Source organism: Poecilia formosa, unplaced genomic scaffold (assembly GCF_000485575.1).
Source record: "Poecilia formosa unplaced genomic scaffold, Poecilia_formosa-5.1.2 Scaffold935, whole genome shotgun sequence".
Taxonomy (NCBI): Eukaryota; Metazoa; Chordata; class Actinopteri; order Cyprinodontiformes; family Poeciliidae; genus Poecilia; species Poecilia formosa.
The window spans coordinates 37,590-44,267 of NW_006800874.1; the positions used below are offsets into that span (position 1 = coordinate 37,590).

At 34.7% G+C, this 6,678-nt stretch overlaps 1 long non-coding RNA gene across 1 annotated transcript in view; it reads left to right on the plus strand.

The window, feature by feature from the left end:
* The first annotated feature begins 6,047 nt into the window (after positions 1 to 6,047).
* Positions 6,048 to 6,678, plus strand: part of LOC107835029 (uncharacterized) — a 3,514-nt gene continuing 2,883 nt past the window's right edge. Inside the window, exon 1 of the long non-coding RNA XR_001660858.1 lies at positions 6,048 to 6,155. This is a non-coding gene — a long non-coding RNA (uncharacterized LOC107835029). The remainder of the gene's footprint in view (positions 6,156 to 6,678) is intronic.

The window sequence follows — 6,678 nt, forward strand, 5'->3', positions numbered from 1 at the left end:
AAACCATTTGTTATTTGTCTTTTAAAGAACTTCTATATGGTTGATGGAAAACGGTGTCATGCTTTGTAAAGTAGGCCAACCACCTCCCTGAATATACCATTAACACCCTGATTAATTTTAAATTTAGGAATAAAGTGGACCATGACAGAGCCCATATTACTTTTCTCTTGAGGTACAAAATGTCATTAAAGGTAACAGGAGAAACAATCCAGAATCTTTTTACTCAAAACAATTTTTGAGTAAAATTGACTGGAATCAATCATTTGTTTTGATTTATACTGTTTTCAAATTAATTGCGGCAGCTAATTCAGTGACTGCGTTAGTGTTTAAAGTCTATCTCAAAAATGTATATTTTTATTTTGCTGCATAAACTGTTTTGAAAACTCTATTTTGATTTTAATTGTAGGCTTTAATTTATTATATGATCAGAAAACAAATACCTACCAACTCTTTGAGATTGACAAATTTTCTCTGATTAATATACTTTCAATAGTCATAGTATAGCCTACTATACGCTGGGGTGTGACTTGTGACGACTGTTCTTGAAATAAAAATGGAATTGAAGCCGGGACACTTCAAATAAAATTGACTGGTGACATCTACTGGCTGAAAGCTGCAGTCGCAAGCAAAAAGCCTGAAGGGGAGAAAACCTTATGCATGTTGACAGGGCCTGCCTAAACCTGAATGTGGCACTAAGCGAAATAGAGTCAAAATACAGCTAAGCCAAATACAGCTTTGTGTAGCCTTTCGCTATATCAGTGCAGTACAAGCCATGTACCAGATGTAAAAATATTTTTTCTAGACAAAGTCAAACATTGAGAAGTTTTAATTATTGTTATCAAACGTTATCAAACCTGCCGTTTTGAAGCAAAAAGAAAAGAAAAAAACTCAGAAAAATACAGGACCAACCACTAGAATTAACTCATTTAAAGTTAAAACTCACTTTCACACAAAGACGCTAGCATAAATGTTTGGCTGTTGAACTGGACAATTCAAGGTCCTTGACAGCTAAAATTAGCTTGATAGTTGATGCACAAATCTTTTTATAATCATTATATTACCAAGAGATGTAAACATACCTTTATCTTGGCTTTTTTATTTTCCCTTTTTCTTTTCTCTGTCTCTGTAGAATAAGTCATTTTTTACGACATTGTTTTCCTTGTTATCTTCCACTAGTGCTTTGGAGGTTTGGATGGATGCGCACTGCAAATTGCACGGCAGTTCATACAGGTGAAGCGTGACCTATCGCGGCCACCAGGGGGACCCTAACAGCAATTTATCTCTTCTTGCCAATATAAATTGTGATTTCTACATGTTCAAATATATATTATTGTACAATAAAAACAAATCTTTATAATGAAATTGTATGTTTGTTATTATAATCACATACAAATCTACAAAAAAAGAAAAAAAAAAGATCCGCTCTAATGAGCAGAGCTGCTGCTTCACAATATTCACCTCCTGAAATTTTTACTTTTTTATTTTTTTTGAGGGAGGGGGCCATTAAACATTTCAGAATCTAGAAAATATTATTTGGTAATAAATTCCTAACTTGATATGCATTTGATGAAATTATTTATATTTGCTTTGGCATTAATATTTATTTGTGATGGTCGGGTGGTTTTGGAAGATGAGCCTGGATTGTGAACATCGCTTTATTGATCAGGGTCTTGTCTCCCATTTTGACATAGTTATCCAAACCTTGTCATTGCCTCTCAAAGTTTTGGAAACTGACAGTTTTTAATCACCTTCAAAAATTAATTGTGTAATTTTTCGTTTTGTATTTGTTGCTGCCCGTTATCCAGGACTTCTTTGGAGAAGAGGTTTTTAATCTTAATGGTGTTTTAATCCTGGTCTAATAAAGGTTGGGGAAAAAAAAAAAACACCAGACCGAATCTTTTTGGCTGATCTCAGGTTATCACTGTGGGTATCAGTTCTACAGTTCTTCTTCCTGTGCACTTGTAGTTTTTAGGGGGTTCCCTGGCTGGAAAGATACAAATCTCATTTAAATTGAGCATAAAAAAACAGCTGAAGTTATCCATTTTGTTCAGCAAAGAGAAGGTTCTTTCTCTCCCTTCCCATTTGGCCTGTGACTGGGCCATTAATCTGCTGGCTAGAGATCTTCTACCCACAAGTTGTCTCTGTAATCTTTCCTAATGTGAGAAGGAAAATGGAGCAGTACATCAGTCACTCAGTGAGTAGAGGTATAATTTATTAATCTTCTCCTATTCATCATCTGTCTTCCATTGACAAAACAACTGAGAAAAACTGTAAAAATATTTTTTTTATATCACCGGTTTAAATATTTATTTAGGTCAGGAGGGTAGTGTAGTAATTATTCCACCTCTAGGACACACCCCAAACATTAGCACCTAATCCTCCATCTTAGCAAGAGTTAAAATGGATATGAGTCATAATCGTGGTGTTCCTATTTTTGTCAAGCAAACTTTTGTGCCATGGTGACAGAATAAAGAAGGTATAATCTTACCACAATACTGGGAGGCAAGCTGAATATTAAACACATAAGTCACATTATTTATTGGCAGTTTAACAGCAGTACAGGTATGAAGTTCCTGAATGCTTTGTGGCTGCATGGAGATCTTGCTATTGCAGCAACATATGTCTGCTCTGAGATTTATTTAGCCAGTCAATATGGTGCATGCTTTGAGAAGAGCTAAAAAGGAAGAAACTGATGAGATGACAATTTTTAAAGGAACTGCAAGACTACTAGAGACCTTCCTATGCCAGATTTTCATTCTAATGCTAGGTCTCATTGACTAACAGACACTAACTGTCTATTTGTACATTTTTCTGCATCTTCAGCCAATCTGCAGCAGCTGAGATTCTGGGAGGTTCAATACCAAAACCTGAAGCTTCAAACTGAGCCATCAACTGTACTAAGACACCTTTCAAACAACTACAGTAGTTAACCTGCTCTGTTGGTAGATGTTATGGTGTCTCCTCAATCTGTACAGACTGACCTTGGTCATATTTCAATACACAGCTTTATGGTGTTTTCTTTTGTTAATTGATTGTAGTAAATATTTGAACCTCCATGCAAGTTTTAAGACATTTCATTGTTAACTAGGTAGCTGTGAAACCACCCATGTTAATCTGAGCCTGTTTTGTTAAAGATTCAAAAGATTTGGGTAAATCTTAAATATTTAATCTGTCCTTTGTGTGCAGTGAAATTAACATTAAAGTTAATTCAGGAAACACTTTTGTCATCTTCTTATTTCTACATTATAAATCGAATGATCACTCTATTAAAATCATATATTTGTGACATCAAACTTTTTTTCTGTCATAAAGCAGTGGTCAAACTATGGCTAAATGTTTGTAATTTACTTTCAACAAATGGGAACCAAAACAATTTTAAAGTAAAGACACTATGAATACGCTTCATCTACCACAACAAAGGTAACGCTTCCACTGTACGCAAGTAAATGTGATTATGATTGAGTGAAAATTGTACAGCAGGGCTTCAACTCCAGTTCAGGAGGGTCGGTGTCCTCCAACCTTTAGATGTCTCTTCTTTAACTCACCCGAGTCAAATCATGAGGTCAGAGGTCTTTAGCATGACTATGGAGAACTTGACTGTCTTAAGCAGCCATTTCATTCAGGTGTGTTGGACCAGGATGTATCTAAATGTTGCAGGACACCAGACCTAGATCTGAGGATCCTGTTAGAGGATCAGTGTGTTCCTGCAGCGGCTCCATCGGATCAGAAGGTAGAGGAGATCTGAAAGATCCTGATCCTCCAGAAAGTGAAATAACACCAGACCCGATTCATGAGTCAGCCGTTTCGTCCTGTGTAGAGATAAATATAAAATGTTATTTATACACATAGAAAGTCAATAAACTAGAATTGAAAGGCAATTTCTTTCACTTAATTATATTCACTTAGTGAGTAATGTAAAAGGCAAATCAGAATATCTCACAAACTATATAAATATCAGTCAGCAACTTGACTTAGGAATTTGATTGGACCCTTTTGGGCAAAACAGATACTGTAAGAATCACCCAGAGATATTTTTTATGGATTAAAGACTCAAACTGTGCTGAGTGTGATACTAAAAATCCACGCTTAGCTGTGAAGAGCTAAAGTAGCATACCTGACATAAACATTAGCTCCCGCTAACAAACTGAGGCCAGAGTATCAACATACCAGACATATAAAACGTAATCTGAAATAATTTGTAATTACTCCATGTCTCATTGTAATCAGAGAGCAAAGCCTGCAGGTTTAGCTTCTACTTACTTCAGAATGTGACTAGATTAAAACAATACTGTAAAAAAGAGCCTGCCAAAATATCTCTATAACAATTAAAAAATAAAAACTGACCATGTATTATCAGTAGTTTTTCCTAGTGTTAGCAAAATGCCTTATTAGGTTTACGGGGTAACTATTTTTTAATTAAAAGGTAAGTTGCTTTGGATCTCCATTTTTCCCTTGAGAAATGGGAAAAAGAAAAAAAAAACTTGTGTATGTGTGTTTTACAAAGTTTTACCGAAATATTTAACTGAGACACAAAAGCATAAATAGATGATATCTGCATTGTAAATTGGCATTATGCTAAAATCTGATATTTGTCTGTTAATGTGAAGCCATGATTAAAAACTGCACTTCTTGATTGAATTCATTATTTTTTTTAACCTGCTATTAGATGTTATAAGCAGTCTTCTGAATCTAATCGAATCTCAAACAGAGTAATGTAAATACACACAAGGTATGCTGCTGGCCTCTCTAAAGAGGAAAAAGCAACAGGGAGCAATGTTCAGTTATCCACCAAGTGTAAATGAGTAGGGATTATCCCTAATACCCTGAATTTGTCCTGCCTATTGATGTAATCTGCAGTTATAAAATCTTTCTCCATCACAGCAATGGAGTAGTCAACAAAATACTGTTAAATACACCCTTTGAACTGAGCCATAGTTTGTCATGTTCCACCTATTGGTTAGTTTAATTGGTAGATCAAGTCACTGCAGCCTGATATTTTATTGGGGAATCAAAATAATCTTATCATTTTACTTATTTATTTTTTAATTGAAAAATCTGGGGTGCATTTGAGTATAGTCTTTATTACTCAGGTACCCCAAAATAAAATCGAGTGAAATCAAGCACTTTCAGAAGTAACCTGTAATAAACAAAGTCCATCTTTGTCATAGCATAAACACCAATGTTTACACTGTTTTTCAATGCTTCCATGCAATGCATGTAAGGCACCTATTGCTCTACACCAAAAAAACCCCCACCAAATTAAAAATAATTAAATTGGTGTTAAGAGATAAGCATTTTCTACTGGTAACAAACTGCCACGAAGTATAAATCAGATTTTTACTTTTGTGTTGACTGTCTGTTTTACAATATATTTACCACTAATGACAAACAAAAAGAAACACTTTTCTGCAAAATTCATGAGCTGCTCAATTCTTGTTAATGTAAAATAGGGGTGCGTTCACACTGCAGCCTGAAGTAATATAATTCTGATTTTTTTTTTTTTTTTTTTTGGAGTAATGCGACCTGTATCCGATCTTTTCATGGCAGTGTGAACAGCACGTAGGTCGGATTCTTTTTCGAATGTGACCCATATCCGACACATATCCGATTCAAATGCGACCTAACGTTCAGGTCGCATTCATCCGAACTGAACGTCACTGATTCTCAACAAATCTCACTATTCCAGAAGAAGAAAAACAAACATGACGGACTATATGAAGATTAAGTTGTTAATATGTTTCTCCGATTGGACAACAACTTCAAATATGTAAGCTAAGCTCCACCGTTAGCCTCCATGTTTACTTCCGCAAACACTGAGCACTTCTTTTTATGGCAGTTGGCACTGAGAACGCTGACTCTATTGCGCCCTCTACTGCATGCGGGACACTTCAGAACGCAAACAGGTCATAATTACTGGCAGTGTGAACGGCAAAAAAAAAAAATCGGAATTGCCAAAAAAATCGGTGTGAACACACCGTAGGTAGTATTTCAAAAGAGCAGAAGAAATCTTATGTTTTTTTGAACAATAACAATTTTTGTTGCTAATCTGTTGCTAAGAGATGAGTGTGTTTACTGGTAACCAAGTGCCACTAAGCGAACTTCAGATTTTTACTTTTGCAAAATGTACCAACTGTGAACTTCTTGTATCTAATCAGGTAAGCATTATTTCGAAAGAGCTTATGTTTTATAAACTATATAACTTTTTATTATTTGATGTTAAGAGATACGCGTTTTCTACTGGTAACGAACTGCCACAAAGTATAAATCGAGATTTTTACTTTTGTGTTGAATATGTGTTTAATATATTTACCACTAATGACAAAAAAATAAACTTTTCAGCAAAATTCACCAACTGCACAATTCAAAAGAGCAGAAGAAATCTTATGTCTTTTGAACAATAATAATTTTTATTGTTAATCTGTTGCTAAGAGATGATCGTGTTTTCTGGTTACCAAGTTCCACAAAGTAAACATCTGATTTTCACTTTTGCAAAATCTACCTACTATAAAATTCTTGTGTCTAAGCAGAAAAGCAGTATTTTGAAAGAGCTTATGTTTTATAAACTACATAACTTGTTATTAAGTTATTAATTTGGTGTTAATATATAAGTGGGGTTTTTTCTGATAACGAACTGCCAGGAAGTATGAAATGAAATGAAATGAAATGAAATGAAATGAA